Here is a 23,506-nt window from a genome sequence, read left to right as displayed (position 1 = left end):
GAAAAGAGGAAGAAGAGAGAAATTAGGTTTAGGGAAAAACAAGAAAATATGTAAAATGATAATGAAATGGAAAATGAAAAAAATGAAAATGGGGAGGGGGGTCCCATTTGGCCGAATTTTTGATGGTGTGGGCTTCTTTGTGGCCCAACTTTGATAAATAAAAGAATTCTTGTGGCCTGAATGCCTGAACGAAAACCCGAAACGCGAAAACGCTACTACGCGATTGATTTTTCGGAGAGATAACAAATACGCGACGAATAAAATATATAAACACTATATATAATCATATGACATCAAAATATCATATTTAAAATAATTTAGATTTAAAAATCCCAAAAGCTTGACCGTTGGTTTGAAAAACGAAAAGATTCGCCGGATAGAAATCCGCGACACGTAGAAGCGTATAACTTAAAATATGAATACGAATATTCATTTAACACATAATAATTAATATATTATTACAAAAATAATAATATAGGTCATAGAAATGACGTGGCACGAATAACAGTTAACAGTTGTTAAATAATTAACGGTAAAAGATAACGGAAAAAGTAGGGTCGTTACAGTACCTTCCCGTTACGGAAATTTCGTCCCGAAATTTAAGCAGGTGCAGGGTTGACTCAGTATCTGGGAACAAATGCGGGTACTTCGGCCTCATCTGATCTTCACGTTCCCAAGTGAACTCGGATCCGCGTCTGGCATTCCATCTAACTCGGACGATAGGAATTCCACCCTGCTTGAGAGTCTTAACCTCTCGATCCATAATTTCAACAGGTTCCTCAATAAAGTGGAGTTGTTTATCAATATGAACTTCCTCAAGAGGAATAGTTTCATCGGCCTCGGCCAAACACTTCTTCAAATTCGATACATGAAAAACGTCATAAGCAGTACTGAGTTCTTGTGGCAATTTCAAACGATAAGCCACGGGTCCAACTCTCTCTGTAATTTCAAATGGTCCAACAAATCTAGGATTCAACTTTCCCCTTTTACCAAAATGTACCACACCCTTCCAAGGTGATACCTTCAACATAATAAGGTCACCGACCTGAAATTCTAAATCCTTCCTTCTAACATCGGCGTAACTCTTTTGCCGACTCCTGGCGGTTTTCAATCTCTCTTTAATCTGTACGATCTTCTCTGTAGTCTCATGAATAATTTCTGGGCCTGTGAGTTGAGCATCCCCAACCTCATTCCAACAGATAGGAGACCTAAACTTTCAACCATACAGAGCTTTAAACGGTGCGGCCTTAATACTTGCATGATAGCTGTTGTTATAAGAAGATTCAGCCAGTGGCAAATATCTATCCCACTCATTACCAAAATCAATTACGCACGCTCGTAACATGTCTTCCAACGTTTGGATGGTCCTTTCAATCTGACCATCCGTCTGTGGATGATAAGTGGTGCTCATATCCAATTTTGTTCCCAAAACTTCCTGTAAGGATTGCCAAACCCTCGATGTAAATCGACTATCTCAGTCTGAAATAATCGATACAGGAACACCATGTCTAGACACAATCTCCTTCAAATACAAACGAGTAAGCTTCTCCATCGAATATGTTTCCTTAATCGAAAAAAAAGTGAGCTGACTTAGTGAGTCGGTCAACAATCACCCAAATGGTATCATAACCACCCACAACTCTCGGTAACTTCGTAATAAAGTCCATCGTAATACCTTCCCACTTCCACTCGGGAATCTCAGGTTGCACCAAAAGTCCAGACGGTTTTTGATGTTCAGCTTTAACCTTGGCACAGGTCAAACACTTAGCCACATACGTAGCCACGTCAGCTTTCAAATTAGACCACCAATACAGCTCCCTTAAGATCATGATACATCTTTCCTGAACCAGGATGAATAGAGTACCTAGATTTATGAGCCTCATCTAAAACAAGTTGTCGCAGATCACCAAACTTCGGAACCCAAAGGCGTCCCGTAAAATACCGAGTACCATCGGTTCGTACCTCTAACTGTTTACTCAAGCCTCGGACCTTCCCATTACAAAATTCTCCTCCTTCAAGGCTTCTTGTTGTGCCTCAAGAATCTGCCTTGCGAGGTTTGTTCGAATTGTCATATTCAATGCCCTAAACCTGCGAGGTTCAGCCCCTTTCTTTACGACTTAACGCATCAGCCACAACATTGGCCTTTCCCGGATGATATAAAAGCTCACAATCATAATCATTCAACGTCTCAATCCATCTTCATTGCCTCATATTCAACTATTTCTGATCAAGGATATGTTGAAGACTTTTGTGATCGGTGTACACCGTACTTTTGACCCCATAAAGATACTGTCTCCAAATCTTAAGCGCAAATACAACAACTCCCAATTCTAAATCACGGGTTGTATAATTCTGTTCATGGATCTTTAACTAACGTGACGCGTACGTAATAACTTTATTTCACTGCATCAAAACACAGCCAAAGCCCTGAAGCGATGCATCACAATAAATAACAAAATCATCATTACCCTCAGGTAGTGACAATATCGGAGCGGTAGTCAACTTCTTCTTCAAAATCCGAAAAGCATTCTCTTGTTCATCCTTCCACTCATACTTCTTCCCCTTGTGCGTTAAAGCAGTCAGAGGTTTCGCTATACGAGAGAAATCTTGAATGAACCTTCTATAGTAACCTGCCAACCCTAGAAACTGACGAATCTGAGTAGGAGTTTTCGGAATTTCCCACCTTTCAATCGCCGTAATTTTAGCAGGATCAACTTGTATTCCCTGTTCACTAACAATATGTCCAAGGAATTGAACTTCTCTTAACTAGAAAGCACACTTAGAGAACTTAGCGTACAACTCTTCTTTTCTCAATAAATCAAGCACTAACTTCAAATATTCTTCGTGCTTTTCATCATTCTTAGAATAAATAAGGATGTCGTCGATGAAAACAATAACGAATTTGTCCAGATAGGGTCTACACACACGGTTCATGAGGTCCATGAACACAGCAGGTGCATTTGCCAATCTGAACGGCATAACAGGGAATTCAAAGTGACCATAATGGGTGCGAAAAGAAGTTTTCGGAACATCAGATTCTTTAACACGCAACTAATGATAGCCGGAACGAAGATCAATCTTAGAATAAACAGACGAACCTTGAAGCTGATCGAATAGATCATCAATTCTCGGAAGAAGGTAACAGTTTTTAACAGTAAGCTTGTTCAATTCACGATAATCAATACACCATCGGAACGATCCACTCTTCTTCTTAACAAACAAAACAGAAGCTCCCCAAGGGGACGAACTGGGACGAATGAAATATAGTTGCAACAATGAAGGAAGAAATATATGGAGTAGTCACATAAGTGGCATAGATATTTAAGGCAATTCTCTCAAAGGAGATAACGAGGATCATGGATTTCAAAGTAAATTTTCATTACATTTCCGAAAGGAAGACGTACGAAAGGTGTGATATTTCAACGAGAGTGAACTCCCTTGCTCAATGAGCGAGGAAATCTAAGATTCATCCATATTCTTAAATTTATGTGCGGATGAAAAGAACGCGAATCATGGGTTATAAAGAATGACCGACTCCAGGTGGGATGAATCTCCAAAAATAATTTCGTGTACCTCAAAGTATTGAATCCTAGGATTGATGTTTACGAGGGTGTTGCGGTTGACAGCGAATATTGAGAGTAGAAACTCCTCAAACGGTCTAGTGTAATATATATCCATGATACCAACTATAACAACAGTTGGGGTAGAAACCCACCTAGCACCTTTTCTATATTAGGGTGACCACCGAGCGTATCCCAAAAAATTGATTTATCGGTCCGTGTTTCGGCCATGTCCAACCATAAGAGGGAAAATTTTTATGAGCGCAAAGACTTTCCAACAAATTTTATAAAACAGGCATCCAAAGTGGCCTAAGAGTTTCTATCAATGAACTTAATGGTAAGTTTCATCCTTAAACCGAGGATGAGAAGAACTGTGATCCAGACACTCTGTAGGGTAATGCGAAAAGTTGATAAAATTAATCAAAGGAGTTTTAAAAAAACTTTAAACATTTGATGTGACAACATAAACGGAACGAAGTTCTTAGTAATTTAGAAGTATGTACAATGTGTACCATTTTATATAAAATAATCTGACTTAATTAAACAACTCAATAAAGGTGTGGTTTTAAAATAATTTTGAAGGTATAATTTAGTATGTACTAATCAAAATAGGTTAAGGTAAACTTATTCATTTGAATCTATACGTACATATACGATTTTATAAATTGTATACATGACAAAATATTTCATTACTTCTATTCGCCCATAAATCCGTGAGAACCACCCAATTAAACAAATGTGTAAAACTCCCGATGATAAACAGAGTATCTGTATTTCAGAGGTTACAAGTTGAAGTAAGATTGTGAAAGATAGAGTAAATGACCTGAATTGTCGTGCGACATTTGACCAACAAATGTTACGAGGTCATGAAAACCAATGAGTTAAATGTTGTTTTGACTATTATCAGGACATAAGTCCTTGGGCCAAAACTGTTCCCGAGCGAAGCTGTTGCTAACAAGCGAGTTATGAAAGGGTAGAGCATGAGATAGATAATCTAGTTAAGACGAGCTCCTCGTATATCAACAAATAAGATAATGAATATTTTCCCTACCCATGTAATACATCGGAATTTCTAAATGAGTAGTGTAAAAATTTTCTTTGACTCGCTTTCTATTCCTCATGTCGCAATATTGGGACTTCTTTATAGATTAACGTAATATAATCACGTTGGCCTGACGCCATTATATTTCACTAATTCATAGTTCCATTCCAATAGCACTATATGAGGTCAGGACACGTGATCAACCTCGAATTTCTACACAATTTCTCTAAAACAATTTCTTAAACAATGTGCTAAGGATAGCACAAGAGACAAAACATCATAAGTAACGAATAGGAGTAACGATGACATAGAAATGTCTTCGAAGTACCAAAAATCTCTGAAAGTCAAGAATGACGTTTTCTGGTTAAAAACCAAAGCACATAGGCACAACGGCACAAAGGCACGTAATATAACAAGAATGTTATATACCTAAACATAATAGCTGACATTGAAATGCCGAGTATTTAGAAGTCAAGAATGACATCTCACGTAATATAACTCAAACGTTATATACATAACCATAATAGATGACATAGAAATGTCTAGAATTTCAGAAGTCAAGAATGACATCCCTCGGTTTCACTTTCCGAGGTGTTCTTATAATGATAAACTCACATGAGTCGGAGAATACGTTTAAATCAGAATGGGAGTTCCTCCCGAATTCAGAATATAACCAGATGTATGTATGATAACAATATACATACTAATACGATACAAATAATCATATATAATAATACATTATAGGCCAGGCTGTAGACTAGACTCACTAATGCACCCTATTGACTCTGGGTGACGACATCAATGCAGCCTAATTCCCTACAACCAAGGCTCTGATACCAACTGAAACGACCCGTCAAAGTACACTTGACGACCATCGTTATCTTGGTCCCACAGCTTGATCATAACTCTATATGAATTTAATAAATAACCTTGCATTCTTTATTTAAAAATGATTTCCTATAAAGGAAACCTACCAAAATGTGTAAGTTTAGAAGCACCATACATTATTACTTAACCAAAAGTTGACCAAAACAAGTCAACAACATCCACTATTAAATGTATCAAAATAGAATGCAAGTTAATGTTTAACAAAAGCTGCCATCATAAATATGCAGACTCTCTAAGCACAGCGGAAGCAATCAATTATGAACCTGAGAATAAAACATGCGAGTAACTGTCAACAAAAATGTTGAGTGAATTATAGGTTTAATATTGCAAACAATATTTAATTTAAACCATAAAATTTTATGTTTGAAAACATAAAAAAAAACCCCTTTTGGACCACAAAATTATATGCTCGAAAACATATAAAAACATTATTCCATTTTTCTGTGAGCCACCTGGTAACCACTTAACCATTTATTTATCCTTGCCAAACACAATAAATAATATACACCGAACAAGTGTATCTTCAACTAAATACGAAGTACTAAACATTCCGATTATAAATTGCTAGCGCGACTAGCTCGAAATGGGGTTGTCAAACCCGATAGATCTATCCATAGGATTCGCGTTCACCAGTAGAAACCAGTGATTACAGTTACCAGACTAGGAAATATTTTTGTTCAGCTCACAATGAATAATTTAAACCAACCTCCACTTGTGTCCAAAATATAAAATAAATTGCATGTATTCTCATCCCAAAAGATTTAAAATAGAAAAATGGGACTATAACTCACCTTAATAGCAAACGAAGTAACCACACAAATATGCGAACAGCAAATAAAGTAAAGTGATCAGGAATGATCACAACGCCGACCTATAAATAAAGAAGGTCGATATAAATAACTAACTTAGGTCAAGTCTTAGTATGATAGCTATTGTACATGTTGCAAGTAGTCATAGAACAATACTCAACATGCATCAGTTTGATCGGAACAGCGTATGGACACACATTTTCTATTTTTAGAAAGTTTCTATTTTTAGCAGGTTTCCATTTTTGGAAAGTTTCTATTTTTGGAAAGTTTCCATTTTTGGAAAGTTTTTATTTTTGGAAAGTTTCTATTTTTGGAAAGTTTCCAAATTTAGAAAGTTTCTATTTTTAGAAAGTTTTAATTTAGGAAAGTTTCCTTATTTAGAAAGTCAACAAAAGTCAACTGAAAGTCAAAGTCAACCGGAAGTCAACTCAAAAGTCAACCTTGGTCAAACATAGTCAACGTTAATTTTAAAAGTGTAAGTTGTAATAATAATGTAAGTTATAATGTTTATTAAAGTTAAATACGTCTAATTATGTCATAACATAAGTTTAATTAAATTAAAATAATTATTAAAGTTAATATAAGTTTAAATGATATAATTAATATAACATAAGTATTTAATTAATTAATTAATTAAATATTAGTCATAATATAAGTATTATTAATTAATAATAAATTTTAAATCATATCATAAGTATTATTAATTAATAATTAATTATTAATCATACCATAAGTTTCTAATTATAATTATTAAATCATAAGTATTTAATAATTAAATCATAATTAAATAATAACTAAGTCTTATAATAATTAAATAATTATTTAATCCTTATTATAAGTCTTATTATAATAATCTCATAATATAAGTTTAATACTTATCATAAGTATTTTTCATTATTAATAAAAGTATTATTAATCATAAGTTTAATTAAAAGTTTAATTAAATCATAAATAATAATTAAATGATATAATAAATGTATATCATAAGTCTTAAATTATAATAATTACTTTTATATCATAAGTAATTTAATAATAATGAGAATCATTATTTATATCATAAGTTTTAATAATTAACCATAAGTTTTAATTAAAAGTTCATCGGGTCATAACTTGAGCCCCGGGAATCGGTTTTCGGCGAGTCTTATATATATATCTTCGCCTAACCAACCCACCCGACACATTAGTGTGCTCAAGAACATCCCAAGAACAGTCACCAAGTCGTGACTTACAGCTCTTAATCAGTTTGGACCTTTAATCCGCTCAAAAACGTGTTTTAGTCATAACGGGTGATCCGTGGCTCGGATTTCGATGACTCGAACATGAAAGTTCATCCCATCATCAATTCTAACACACTAGTACACCCTAAGGACTCTAAAAATGGTCACAAAGTCAGAACAAACCTGGTTTAATTCGTTTTCATAGTTTAATCTCCACATAACACCATTTTAATCATAACTAGACATCCGGGAATCGAAATGACATGAATCCGGAGTCTAAAATTAATGTCTTGATGAGAGGAACTCATTTAGACACTTTAATTTCACTTTTATAACAGTTAATTTTCCAGAAAATAACAAACAAGCTGCTGTCCCAAATTAATCAAACCGAAAACATGAATTAACGAGCATTTCTACGCATACAATCAACAATACAATAACATATAAGCATCATACTATCATTATAACATATAAAAACAGAAAAGTTAAAGAAAAATTGAAAAGCTAGGGTTAGGGTTTATACCCTAATCAAGAATTGATTTATATGAACGCGTAGAGAAGAACGAGAGCAATCCGATTATATAAAAAGCCCTACGATCCAAGCTTGATTTGATGATGAATTGATGATGATGATGGTGAGAAGGTGACGACCAAGAAAAAAAGAAAAGAGGAAGAGGAGAGAAATTAGGTTTAGGGAAAAACAAGAAAATATGTAAAATGATAATGAAATGGAAAATGAAAAAAAATGAAAATGGGGAGGGGGGTCCCATTTGGCCAAATTTTTGATGGTGTGGGCCTCTTTGTGGCCCAACTTTGATAAATAAAAAAATTCTTGTGGCCCGAATGCCCGAACGAAAACCCGAAACGCGAAAACGCTACTAAGCGATTGATTTTTCGGATAGATAACAAATACGCGACGAATAAAATATATAAACACTATATATAATCATATGACATCAAAATATCATATTTAAAATAATTTGGATTTAAAAATCCCAAAAGCTTGACCGTTGGTTTGAAAAACGAAAAGATTCGCCGGATAGAAATCCGCGACACGTAGAAGCGTATAACTTAAAATATGAATACGAATATTCATTTAACACATAATAATTAATATATTATTACAAAAATAATAATATAGGTCATAGAAATGACGTGGCATGAATAACAGTTAACGGTTATTAAATAATTAACGGTAAAAGATAACGGAAAAAGTAGGGTCGTTACAGATAATACTACTAAAATAAATAAAAATGTTATGTGTTAATAATAATAATAAAAATAATAATAATAATAATATTTGTGATAATAATAATGATAAATATAATAACGATAACGGTTTTACTCATAATGATACTACTAATAATAACATAAATGATAATGCTAATAATAATACTTAATATTTTTCTAGTAATAATAATGATAATACTATAATTTATTTTAATGATAATACTAAAAAAAATCATGTTATTAGTCTTAGTAATAATATTAAGTAATTTTAATTATAATAACAACAACAACAACAACAACAATAATAATAATAATATAAGATAGCTACCTCAAAAATAAGCTTTCTAAAAAGAAAATGGCAGAGACGAGGCTCGACCCAGAGACCTCTCGCTTGCCCGCATCACCCTAACCACTCTTCCATCTGATTCTTTCTATTCTTATTACAAATTTTAATTTCTCTTAAACCTTTATATTTTTGGTTTTTTCTCATTCATCTTTATCATTTCTTTTATTCATGATTATAATCATCATCATCATAGCCTAATTATTATCATCAATAATCATCACTCGTCATCATTTTATCTTTACGTATATCATCATCATACACCTTTCATGATCACGATCATCACCATTTTTCGTTATCACAACCATCAAAACATACACCATCAATCATCACCGTATTATCATCATAAAATCATAACAACATCATCATCAAGCTTCGTGATCTTTATGATATTCGTAACATCATTATTTATCGTTTACAAATGAAATAATAGCATCTGTAATATGTTTAGGTGATGTTGGGCCAACTAAATAGGGCCGTTGATAATGGACTAGTTACACCAAAATGGAGGTTAGGTTTTGTGGCCATTTAAACTTTGTAGTGGGTTTTGACATAATCAAGAATACACCAACGTCTTCAGCAATATAATATTCTTTACCCGTTCAAATCAAGCCCGAAATCATTTCAATAATTCGGTATTTTTCAACTTATTATATTGCAAGTGGCATTCGCTATCATCGATCCATCATCATTCATTACCAACCATCGAGAAGGAAGAAAAGAAAGACACCTAATATTAATATTGTATTTGCAAAAGGTGAATTCCCTTTTCCCTACCCACTTGTATATGTCACCTATCATCAAGGGATCCATAAATCAAGAAGCAATGGAAAAATATAATACACATTCTTTTATACCTCATCTTTATAATTGATATCAACACCTCATTCATTTCCCTTGTTTAAGCAATGAATCGACATAGAAAATCACAGAAGCACTAGTTATAGCCGTCAACTAGTAGCAGTCACAACAAAAAGGTTTTCGATTGTCATTCTTGTTCAGGTTAACTGCAGCAGTGTACAAGTATAGCAGCAGGAAATTGTTAATTGTAGTCGATGGGTGTTTAGTTTTTGGCTCTAACAGAAAGGAGCAAGCAACAATAATCAATTTAAGATGATCGATGGTGTTGGAGAAAGAAGAAAAAGTGATCGAGTTGTTCTCGGGTTGAAGTGGGTTTGAAGTGTTCCCAGATAGAAGAGATAAGAAGAAAAAAATATAGAACTGTAGTGGTGGTGATTCTCGAACTAGAATGGAAGTGAGAGAAAATAGAGAGATATGGAGATGGTGGTTAGTGGTGATGTTTTACGGTGGTCTTGAGGTTGGAGAACAATATGAATTAATGGTGGTGGTGTTTGGTGTAGTGACCCGAACTTTTCCATGTTTATATATATTAATTGAGATTGATATTTACATGACTAAATGTTTCCAAAGTGTTAAGCAATCAAACTTGTTAAGACTTGATTAATTGAAATAGGTTTCATATAGACATTTGACCACCCAAGTTGACGGTGATTCACGAACGTTAAAACTTGTAAAATCTATATGATGATAACATGATTTTATGATAAGTAAGTATCTCATTAGGTATTTTAACAATGAGTTATATACATAAAAATTAGACTATTAAATTAAGAAACTCGAAAATGATATATATAACGATTATCGTTATAACAACGTCTTACTAAGTACATATGAATCATATTAAGATATTGATACACTTGGTTAATTATATTAAATGATAAGTAAATATATCATTAAGTGTATTAACAATGAACTACATATGTAAAAATAAGACTACTAACTTAATGATTTCGAAACGAGACATATATGTAACGATTATCGTTGTAACGACATTTAACTGTGTATATATCATACTAAGATATATTATATATCATAATATCATGATAATGTAACAATTTAACATCTCTTTAGATATAATAAAAAATGGGTTAATAACATTTAACAAGACCGTTAACCTAAAGGTTTCAAAACAACATATACATGTAACGACTAACGATGACTTAACGACTCAGTTAAAATGTATTTACATGTAGTGTTTTAATATGTATTCATACACTTTTGAAAGACTTCAAGACACTTATCAAAATACTTCTACTTAACAAAAATGCTTACAATTACATCCTCGTTCAGTTTCATCAACAATTCTACTCGTATGCACCCGTATTCGTACTCGTACAATACACAGCTTTTAGATGTATGTACTATTGGTATATACATTCCAATGATCAGCTCTTAGCAGCCCATGTGAGTTACCTAACACATGTGGGAAGCATCATTTGGCAACTAGCATGAAATATCTCATAAAATTACAAAAAATATGAGTAATCATTCATGACTTATTTACATGTAAACAAAATTACACATCCTTTATATCTAATCCTTATACCAACGACCAAAAATACCTACAAACACTTTCATTCTTCATTTTTCTTCATCTAATTGATCTCTCTCAAGTTCTATCTTCAAGTTCTAAGTGTTTTTCATAAATTCTATAAGTTCTAGTTTCATAAAATCAAGAATACTTCCAAGTTTGCTAGCTTACTTCCAATCTTGTAAAGTGATCATCCAACCTCAAGAAATCTTTCTTATTTATAGAAAGATATCTTTCTAATACAAGGTAATACTCATATTCAAACTTTGATTCAATTTCTATAACTATAACAATCTTATTTCGAGTGGAAATCTTACTTGAACTTGTTTTCATGTCATGATTCTGCTTCAAGAACTTTCAAGCCATCCAAGGATCCTTTGAAGCTAGATCTATTTTTCACATTTCCAGTAGGTTTATCCATAAAACCTGAGGTAGTAATGATGTTCATAACATCATTCGATTCATATATATAAAACTACCTTATTAGAAGGTTTAAACTTGAAATCACTCGAACATAGTTTAGTTAATTCTAAACTTGTTCGCAAACAAAAGTTAATCCTTCAAACTTGACTTTTAAAATCATCTAAACACATGTTCTATATCTATATGATATGCTAACTTAATGATTTAAAACCTAAAAACACGAAAAACACCGTAAAACCGGATATACGCCGTCGTAGTAACACCGCGGGCTGTTTTGGGTTAGTTAATTAAAAACTATGTTAAACTTTGATTTAATAGTTGTTCTTATGGGAAAATTATTTTTCTTATGAACATGAAACTATATCCAAAAATCATGGTTAAACTCAAAGTGAAAGTATGTTTTCTAAAATGGTCATCTAGACGTCGTTTTTTCGACTGAAATGACTACCTTTACAAAAATGACTTGCAACTTATATTTTTGACTATAAACCTATATTTTTTCTGTTTAGATTCATAAAATAGAGTTCAATGTGAAACCATAGCAATTTGATTCACTCAAAACGGATTTAAAACAAAGAAGTTATGGGTAAAACAAGATTGGATATTTTTTGATTGTTGTAGCTACGGGAAATATTGTAACAAATCTATATTAATCATATCCTAGCTAACTTATATTGTATTATACATGTATTCTAATATATTATGTAATCTTGGGATACCATAGACACGTATGCAAATGTTTTGACATATCATATCAACCCATGTATATATATTATTTGGAACAACCATAGACACTCTATATGCTGTAATGTTGGAGTTAGCTATACAGGGTTGAGGTTGATTTCAAAAATATATATACTTTGAGTTGTGATCTAGCCTGAGACGTGTATACACTGGGTCGTGGATTGATTCAAGATAATATATATCGATTTATTTCTGTACATCTAACTGTGGACAACTAGTTGTAGGTTACTAATGAGGACAGCTGACTTAATAAACTTAAAACAGTAAAACGTATTAAAAATATTGTAAATATATTTTGAACATACTTTGATATATATGTACATATTTGTTATAGGTTAATGAATCGACCAGTGGCCAAGTCTTACTTCCCGATGAAGTAAAAATCTGGGAAAGTGAGTTATAGTCCCACTTTTAAAATCTAATATTTTGGGATGAGAATACATGTAGTTTTATAAATGTTTTACGAAATAGACACAAGTAAATGAAACTACATTATATGGGTGAATGATCGAAGCCGAATATGCCCATTTGCTCGGTAACCTAAGAATTAGTAAGCCGATCTACTAATTGACGAGAATCCTAAAGATAGATCTATTGGGCCTAACGAACCCCATCCAAAGTACCGGATGCTTTAGTACTTCGAATTCGTTTTTATCATGTCCGAAGGATTTCTCGAAATGATAGGGGATATTCTTATATGCATCTTGTTAATGTCAGTTACCAGGTGTTCACCATATGAATGATTTTTTTCTCTATGTATGGGATGTATATTGAAATATGAAATCTTGTGGTCTATTATTATGATTTGATAATATATAGGTTAAACCTATAACTCACCAATATTTTTGTTGACGTTTTAAGCATGTTTATTCTCAGGTGATTATTAAGAGCTTCCACTGTTGCATAATAAAATAAGGACAAGATTTGGAGTCCATGCTTGTATGATATTATGTAAAAACTGCATTCAAGAAACTTATTTTTGATGTAATATATTCTTATTGTAAACCATTATGTAATGGTCGTGTGTAAACGGTATATTTTAGATTATCATTATTTGATAATCTACGTAATGCTTTTTAAACCTTTATAGATAAAATAAAGGTTATGGTTGTTTAAAAATGAATGCAGTCTTTGAAAAACGTCTCATATAGAGGTCAAAACCTCGCGACGAAATCAATTAATATGGAATGTTTATAATCAATATGAACGGGACATTTCAGTTAGTATCAGAGCTGGTATAACGCCGTCCATATGTGGTGGGTTAGTCGTAAAGGAGGTTCTCATAGTGTTACCTGTTACGAAGCATTGGCTCTTACTCCTTGCGATCCCTTACGAGGGTTGGCAGTAGCCGAGAGGCAGGCCCTAAAATCAGTATCTGAGGTACACTCAGTGGTCACCAGGCGGTTAGCTGGGAAGGCACTGGGTGGGACGGTGGTTGTCCCCAACTGATTTTAGTTGGTATCCGAGCGTTGGTCTTAGAGAACCAGAAAATTTGCATTAGTGTGTCTTATCGAGTTTGTTAGGATGCATTAGTGAGTCTGGACTTCGACCGTGTTTTCTTTAAAAATAATTGCTTAACATTTTTGTTGGAAACTATATATTATTAACATGTAAATATTATGTGATATATTAATCTCTTAACATGTTTGATATTGTGTGATAGATGTCTACCTCTAGATCAAATCCCATTGACTCACCTAATAATAATGAAGAGTCGAATATATATTGGCAAGATTCACAAGTTCCCGAAGAACCGGAAGAAGAAGTAACGGAACCGGAAGAAGAGGAACCGGAAGAAGAGGAACCAGAAGAAGAGGAACCGGAAGAAGAAGAGGTTCCGGAGGGGAGAATAGTAGGAACCACAGAAAACCGGTCAAATAAAAGAAAATCCTCAACCAATGGACCAAAGTTAATAATGGTCAATGGTGTTTCCGCTAAGGAAGCAAAATATTGGGAAAATTACCAATTTTTCGATGAATCGGATCCTGATGAGGATTCCGATGATGTTATAGAAATTACCCCGACCCAATTTAATGAGGCAAAAGAAAATAATAAGGGAAAAAGCATCAAAATAGAGAAATCTGATTCTGACCCCGATGAACTTTATATGTACCGTCAACACCCGTATTTTCAATATCGTGACAATAACCCGGGAACCTCTAAACCACCAGGTTTTTCTAAACCAATGTGGAAAACGATGGCTCGTATTAGAGGAACATCATATATCCCTAGAAAATTAGGAAAAAGAACCAAGTCCGAAGAAGAAGAAACCGGTGATTCAGATTAGAGGGGTGTGAGCATGTTGTGTAATAAATGTATTGTAGTGTGCTTGTACTTTTATGTTCTATGTAAAAATTGCTTGTATTGTTTGTTATTACGAATCTAATCCTTGTCTATTTTACAGTATAAAAACAAAATAGACGTTAAGGGTAGACAACCGAATATTTTAGAAGACCTACCAGAGGATATGATTGAGGAAATCTTGTCTAGAGTCGGTCAGAATTCATCAGCACATTTAGTTATGGCGAAATTAACTTGTCAAACATTTGAAAGACTTTCCAGAAATGCCTTAGTTTACAAAAAGGCTTTCCTTTGATAGGTGGGGTATATCACATTGGGGAGACTTTAAGTTACGCCATGTTTTCTTTAAAGCGTTAAATGCGGGGAACCCAAATGCAATTTTACGCTACGGGTTAAGAACCTATTTTGACTCAACATATCCCAACATAGGATTTCGTGAATTAGAAAGAGCTTCTAACATGCAACATAAAGAAGCATGTTATGCTTACGGGTTAGTGTAATGACCCGTCAAAATCGCTATTGACGCGGCACGTTAATCATTGATTCCACAGTGAGGTTTTGACCTCTATATGATACGTTTTGATAAAATATTGCATTCATTAAAATAAGTGACTTTCTAAACATAAAAAGTTATAAACATGTGGGCGAGTGCTTAGGTATAAGCAAAACCCCAAAATACATAAGTCTTTAATTTACAGGTTGACATCACGGTCCAATTATTTATTACACAACGCAGTTTTATTTTGAATGCAATAAACTTTGTACAAAGCATGAGAGACTCCATGCAGGCAACAAGCACATCACAGCGGAAGCAGTCTAAGGACCTGAGAATAAAACATGCTAAAAAGGTCAACACGAATGTTGGTGAGTTATAGGTTTAATTGCTCGAGTCATAAATATATATAAAGATAGACCACAAGATTTCAACAACAGTTTATCAATAGATTCTACGTAACAGAGCACCCTGGTAACTAAACTTAACGCTATAATGAAAATTACCCCATTCATTTTAATACACGTAAACCAACGTGTCATAAACTCAAATAACATACGTCCGTTAAAAGGCTAGCGCTCTAGCTCGGACGGGGATGTCAAGCCCTATGGATCCATATACAATTATTCACGCCCACCAGTCCATATCCTATGTACTGGCAGCTACTAGTTACCAAAGCTAAGGGATTTTCTGTTTAACTCAGTGTAGAATTTAGTATGTACTTGTGTCTTATTGCATTTAAAATAAATTGCATGTATTCTCAGCCCAAGAATATTTAAAGTATTTAAAAAGGGAGACTATAAACTCACAGTTCAATATTGAGACTCAATATTGTAGGCAAATTGCGTAAACGTAATGATGGTAGACGACTGTATGGTTGGCCTTGGATTCAAGAACAATACCTCGAACAATACCTAATACTTCCTTAGCTTAAAGCAGTTTGAAACCCAAATTAAAAACACCCTCGTATATACCTTATTATTATTAAACTTAAATTAAAAATTATAATTATAATATAAATATAAATATAGAGATAAAAAAAACTTCGTGTAAATACATCGTCGAGTAAACTGCCTTTTATAGGCATATTTCCTGATTTTGGTCCCCATGCGATCGCATGAGTTTTCAGTGCTTTTGCCATGCGATCGCATGGCTAGGCTGGACAGCTCATTTCTGCTTGTTTTCTAGTTCGTCGACATCAAATAGTGTGTACTGTAGCAAATAGTGCTACTGTAGCAAATAGTGTTTTCACTGTAGCTACTGTAGCAAAGTACGATTTTACTGTAGCAAATAGTGTTTTACTGTAGCAAATAGTATTTTACTGTAGGAAAGTCATTTTTTACTTGTACATATATATATATATACATACATATAATTGTTCATGAATCGTCGAGAGTAGTCAAAGGTAATTGTATATATGAAACAATCCTAAAATTTTGAGACTCAATCTAACAGACTTTGTTTAACGTGTCAAAATAATAAATCGTATAGAGAATTGGTTTAAATAAGTCGAAATTTTTTGGGTCATCACAGTACCACCCCGTTAAAGAAAATTTCGTCCCAAAATTTTGAGTAGTACCTGTTTCATGAGCGATATCAGTGAACAAATGTGGTTACTTTTGCTTCATTTGATCCTCACATTCCCAAGTAAACTCGGGTCCTCATCTAGCGTTCCAACGAACCCTAACTATCGGTATTTTGCTTTGTTTTAATTGTTTGACCTCACGGTCCATGATTTCAACAGGTTCTTCGATAAAATGGAGTTTATCATTGATTCGTATTTCGTCAAGAGGAATTACGACATCCTCTTCAGCTAAACATTTCTTCAAATTTGACACGTGAAATGTGTTGTGAACACTACTAAGTTCTTGCGGTAGCTTTAATCGATAAGCAACTGTTCCAATTCTTTCTGTGATTTTAAAGGTTCCTACGTACCTAGGACTTAACTTTCCTCGTTTACCGAATCGTACTACGCCTTTCCAGGGTGACACTTTCAACATGACTTTGTCGCTCACTTGAAATTCTAGCGGTTTTCTTCTTACATCAGCATAACTCTTTTGGCAACTCATGGCCGTTTTCAATCACTGTTGTATTTGAATGATCTTGTCAGTGGTTTCATGAATAATTTCTGGTCTAGTAAGTTGTCTTTCTCCTAATTCACTCCAACAGATAGGAGATCTGCACTTTCTACCGTAAAGTGCTTCAAATGGCGCTGCGTTGATGCTCGTATGATAGCTGTTATTGTATGAAAATTCTGCCAACGGTAAGTGTCGATCCCAACTGGTTCCAAAGTCAATCATGCATGCCCGTAACATGTCTTCTAATGTTTGTATTGTTCTTTCACTTTAACCATCTGTCTGTGGGTGATAAGCAGTGTTCATATGTAATCGAGTTCCCAATGCTTTTTGTAATGACTGCCAAAAATGTGACGTGAATCGGGTGTCGCGATCAGATATGATAGAGATGGGTACACCATGCCTGGAAACTACTTCCTTCAAATATAGGCGTGCTAATTTCTCCATACTGTCTGTCTCCTTTATTGGTAGAAAGTGGGCTGATTTAGTTAGACGATCAACTATCACCCAAATAGTATCATGACTACTTGTAGTCCTTGGCAATTTCGTAATGAAATCCATAGTTATTCTTTCCCATTTCCACTGCGGAATTTCCGGTTGTTGCAGTAATCCTAACGGCTTTTGGTGCTCATCTTTGACCTTTGCACACGTCAAACATTTGCTTACATAAGTAGCAATTTCTGTCTTCATATTAGGCCACCAGTAGAACTTCTTGAGATCGTGGTACATTTTCCCGTTTCTTGGATGAATTGAGTACCTCCTTTTGTGTGCTTTATCCAGTATTAGTTGTCTTAGGTTACCATGTCTTGGTACCCATATCCTACCAGAAAAATACAGGGTTCCATCGGCTTTTACTTCAAGTTGTTTTTCTAACCCTTTGCTCATTTCGCCTTTTTCAGTTTCTGCTTTTAAAGCCTCTAACTGTGCTGCTTGAATTTGCTTTGTGAGATCAGTACGAATTGTAATATTCAAAGCTCGGACCCTAAGAGGTTTTACTCTTTCTTTCCGACTTAGGGCATCAGCTACAACATTAGCCTTTCCGGGGTGGTAACGGATTTCAAAATCGTAATCGTTTAACAACTCTACCCAGCAACGTTGCCTCATATTGAGTTGTTTTTGATCAAAAATATGCTGAAGACTCTTATGGTCAGTGTACACTGTACACTTGGTGCCATATAGATAGTGTCTCCATATTTTGAGTGCAAAAACTACTGCTCCAAGTTCCAAATCGTGCGTCGTATAGTTCTTTTCATGAATTTTTAGTTGCCGTGAGGCATATGCGATAACTTTTATGTGTTGCATTAATAAACATCCTAAACCTTGGGGCAAAGCATCACAATAGATCACGAAATCATCATTTCCTTTCGGTAATGACAAAATGGGTGCAGACGTTAACTTCTTCTTTAATAACTGGAATGAGGATTCATGTTTTGTGGACCAATCATACTTCTTTCCCTTTTGAGTCAATGCAGTTAAGGGTTTGGTGATTCTAGAGAAATCTTGAATGAATCTTCGGTAGTAACCAGCAAGACCTAAGAATTGGCAGATTTATGTTGGAGTCTTCGGTGTTTCCCATTTACTAATGGCTTCGATCTTGGCAGGGTTAACTTTAATTCCATGTTTACTGACAACATGGCCCAAAAACTTTACTTCTTGTAACCAAAAATCACACTTCGAAAATTTTGCGTACAGTTCTTCTTTCTTGAGTACCTCTGATAATGCTAAAAACGAACATATATTTCATAGCATTATTCCTCAAGAAAGACAAGCTTTTAGTTGCAATTGTTCTATTTACAAGTGATATTCGTTTAAATAATAAAAGGTGAAGACAAAAGACAGATTCGACGAATTGAAGACGCAAACGACCAAAAAGCTCAAAAGTACAAAAGACAATCAAAAAGGTTCCAATTATTGATAAGAAACGTCTCGAAATTACAAGAGTACAAGATTCAAAACGCAAAGTACAAAATATAAAATTGTACGCAAGGACGTTCGAAAATCCGAAACCGGGACCAGAGTCAACTCTTAACGCTCGACACAACGGACTAAAAATTACAAGTTAACTATGTATATAAATATAATATAATATATAATTAATTATATTAATTATATATATATTATATATATATTATAAAACCGTCGGCAGAGAAAGACTCCAAGGGTGTGAGCTGTAAATTCATTCTCCGCGACTCGCGGAGTTTGAAGAGGATTTTGCCGCGAGTCGCGGAGCCCCAAAAATCAACTCTGCCTATAAAGCAAACCGAATTCTGATCATTTTTCATCATCTTTTTCTTCTCTTATCATACGTAAAATTTATATTTATATTTATAATTTATATTTTAATTTTAATTATAATTCTAATAATAAGGGTATGTTAGCAAATATTGTAAGGGTGTAAGTCGAAATTATGTCCGTGTAACGCTACGCTATTTTTAATCATTGTAAGTTATGTTCAACCTTTTTACATTAATGTCTCGTAGCTAAGTTATTATTATGCTTATTTAAAACGAAGTAATCATGATGTTGGGCTAATTACTAAAATTGGGTAATTGGGCTTTGTACCATAATTGGGGTTTGGACAAAAGAACGACACTTGTGGAAATTAGACTATGGGCTATTAATGGGCTTTATATTTGTTTAACTAAATGAAAGTTTGTTAATGTTAATATAAAGATTTACAATTGGGCGTCCCTATAAATTACCATATACACTCGATCGGACACGACGGGCGGGGTATTTATATGTACGAATAATCGTTCATTTAACCGGACACGGGAATGGATTAATAGCCACTAGAATAATTAAAACAGGGGTGAAATTACATTCATGGGTAATTGGTGTAATTGTTAACAAAGTAGTAAAACCTTGGTTTACACGCAGTCGATAACCTGGTGTATTCATTAAACAAAGTATTAAAACCTTGTTACAATTCGAATCCCCAATTAGTTGGAATATTTAACTTCGGGTATAATAATAATTTGACGAGGACACTCGCACTTTATATTTATGACTGATGGACTGTTATGGACAAAAACCAGACGGACATATTAAATAATCCAGGACAAAGGACAATAAACCCATGGGCATAAAACTAAAATCAACACGTCAAACATCATGATTACGGAAGTTTAAATAAGCATAATTCTTTTATTTCATATTTAATTTCCTTTATTTTATATTTAATTGCACTTCTAATTATCGCACTTTTATTTATTGTTATTTAATCACACTTTTAATTATCGTACTTTTTAATTATCGCAATTTTATTTTATCGCACTTTTATTGCAATTTCATTATCGTTATTTACTTTACGCTTTAATTTAAAGTCTTTTATTTATTTTATATTTTACATTAGGTTTTAACTGCGACTAAAGTCTTAAAATCGACAAACCGGTCATTAAACGGTAAAAACCCCCCTTTATAATAATAATATTACATATATATATATATTTGTATTTTTATAAAAGTAAACTAATATAGCGTTGAGCTTTGTTTAAAGATTTCCCTGTGGAACGAACCGGACTTACTAAAAACTACACTACTGTACGATTAGGTACACTGCCTATAAGTGTTGTAGCAAGGTTTAAGTATATCCATTCTATAAATAAATAAATATCTTGTGTAAAATTGTATCGTATTTAATAGTTTTTCCTAGTAAAATATAAACTATTTTATATACACCTCGCATGACATCAAGTATTTTTGGCGCCACTGCCGGGGAACACTCTTAAACGCCGGAAGCGCAACGCTAATATAAAAGAAAAAAAAAAGATATATATATAAATCTAGTTTTAATCATTTTATTTATTAAAATTATAAAGTAATTCTATTTTTATTTAAGTTTTAAATATAAGTTTTATTTATACACATATTATTTTTTTTTATAAACAGAAAAAATTAAAAAAAGAAAATAAAATAAATAAATAAATAAAGAAAAACGCGTTGAAGAAATAAGCTGTCATCTGAATTTTGGAACCCCGCGAGTCGCGGGGTTTGAAGTTTTAATTACCGCAAGTCGCGGAGTGACTCTGACACCACCGACAGAACCCTAAATCTGTATTAATTACGGAGTATTTATTAATTATTATTAATATAAACCCTAATTATGTATTATTATTATAATTAATTTTATTTTAACTTTTACTTTTTATTTAATTTATGTATTTAGTATTAATTAGTTTTATTAAATTGTAAAATTAGTAGTTTTATTAAATAAATAATATAAAAATAATATTTTTATAAAAATTGTACTTTTTACAACTTTTTGTATATTTTTATATTTTGTCCCTTTTTAATCGTTTTAGCGTAATATTTGTATTTTTAGCTCATATTTAATTTTAAACTTAGTTTTTGCTATAGTTATTTTTACTCCTAGATTTTTAGGCTTTGCCGTAGAATTCCTTAAGTGCTTTTTCTTTAGACTAAGATTTAGGTACTTTAGAATTTTGCGACGCCTTTTTAAGTTTTAGTTTCTTTTTAAGTTATTTCCATTTGGGATTTAGTTTTTCCTGTAAGCTTTAATATTTTTTTTTTAGACACCTTTTACTATGTATCAATTATCATTCCAATTAGTAATTTCAATTTGCGATTATAATTTTAAGTTAGTTGTAGTAATAAGGTTAGGTTAGTCAAGTATTTTTAAGTTTTTATAAGTTTCTTTTATTTTTCCGTCACCTTTTATTTTTCAACCAATTTTTTCTTTTTCGACCTTTTTCGACGAACTCTTTTTTCTTTCTCATTTCTCGCTATTCTAGTTTTAGGACATAGATTTTTATTCTACTTCTTATCTAAATTTCTTAAAATTACGAAAATTTATTTTAAGTGGTTAAATTAATAGACATCAAAATTTTCTGGTTCGTAGTAATAGTTGAATTTGTACGTGGACCGGGTTATTGGAGCCAAACAGTCCTCAATTATATTGAGACCAAACGAATCCTGCCCCTCTGCTGCATCTTTTGGCTATTCGAAACGTGGGCAAAATCAGAAAAGTCTATTGATTGGATAACTTATTATAATTTTTCTTTCCTTTTAAAAACTAATAGGATATTCAGTGAATGCACCGAGCAAGACGTTCATCACCTTTTGTACGTTCACCACCTGTAACTAGATCAAGACATTTAGCAAATATAACCGCCGTTGATTTTTCTTTAGAATCGTCATCCAGTCGACCAAGTACTTCAGTTCAAATTTCCGATAATCCATTTTTTGAACCCAACCTCACAATTGAGAATCCGGAAAATATTCAGGAACGGTTCGTAGATCCTGAACTACTAAACTTTCCTCCGGAGCCACCAATCATTCAAACAGAGATTGTTGAGGAACGAACCATTAAATCAGAATCATCTAGTGATACCGATTCAACAAATTCAATTATGGAGAATCTGGAACCTTTAAGTATGGAAGACCGAATGAGAGCTAAACGCACTGGCCAAGGTCACGCAATTACTCATCCAGACATTAATGCGCCAGATTATGAAATCAAAGGACAAATTCTACACATGGTGACTAATCAATGCTAATTTAGTGGTGCGCCGAAGGAAGATCCAAATGAACATCTACGTACCTTTAATAGGATCTGCACACTATTTAAAATACGAGAAGTGGAGGATGAACAGATATATCTCATGTTATTTCCCTGGACTTTAAAGGGAGAAGCCAAAGATTGGTTGGAATCGTTACCTGAAGGGGCGATCGATACATGGGACGTTTTAATTGACAAATTTCTTAAACAATTCTTTCCTGCATCTAAAGCCGTAAGACTTCAAGCAGAAACTGTTACGTTCACACAGAAACCAAATGAAACTCTATATGAGGCGTGGACAAGATATGGAAAGTTGTTAAGAGGATGTCCGCAACATGGTTTAGACACCTGTCAAATAGTACAAATATTCTACCAAGGATGCGACATCACTACAAGAAAAGACATAGATATAGCAGCTGGTGGTTCTATTATGAAGAAAACCGAAACTGATGCTTACAAAATTATTGA

This window comes from Rutidosis leptorrhynchoides, chromosome 5 (assembly GCF_046630445.1).
Source record: "Rutidosis leptorrhynchoides isolate AG116_Rl617_1_P2 chromosome 5, CSIRO_AGI_Rlap_v1, whole genome shotgun sequence".
Taxonomy (NCBI): domain Eukaryota; kingdom Viridiplantae; phylum Streptophyta; class Magnoliopsida; order Asterales; family Asteraceae; genus Rutidosis; species Rutidosis leptorrhynchoides.
This window is presented reverse-complemented; position numbering follows the sequence as displayed.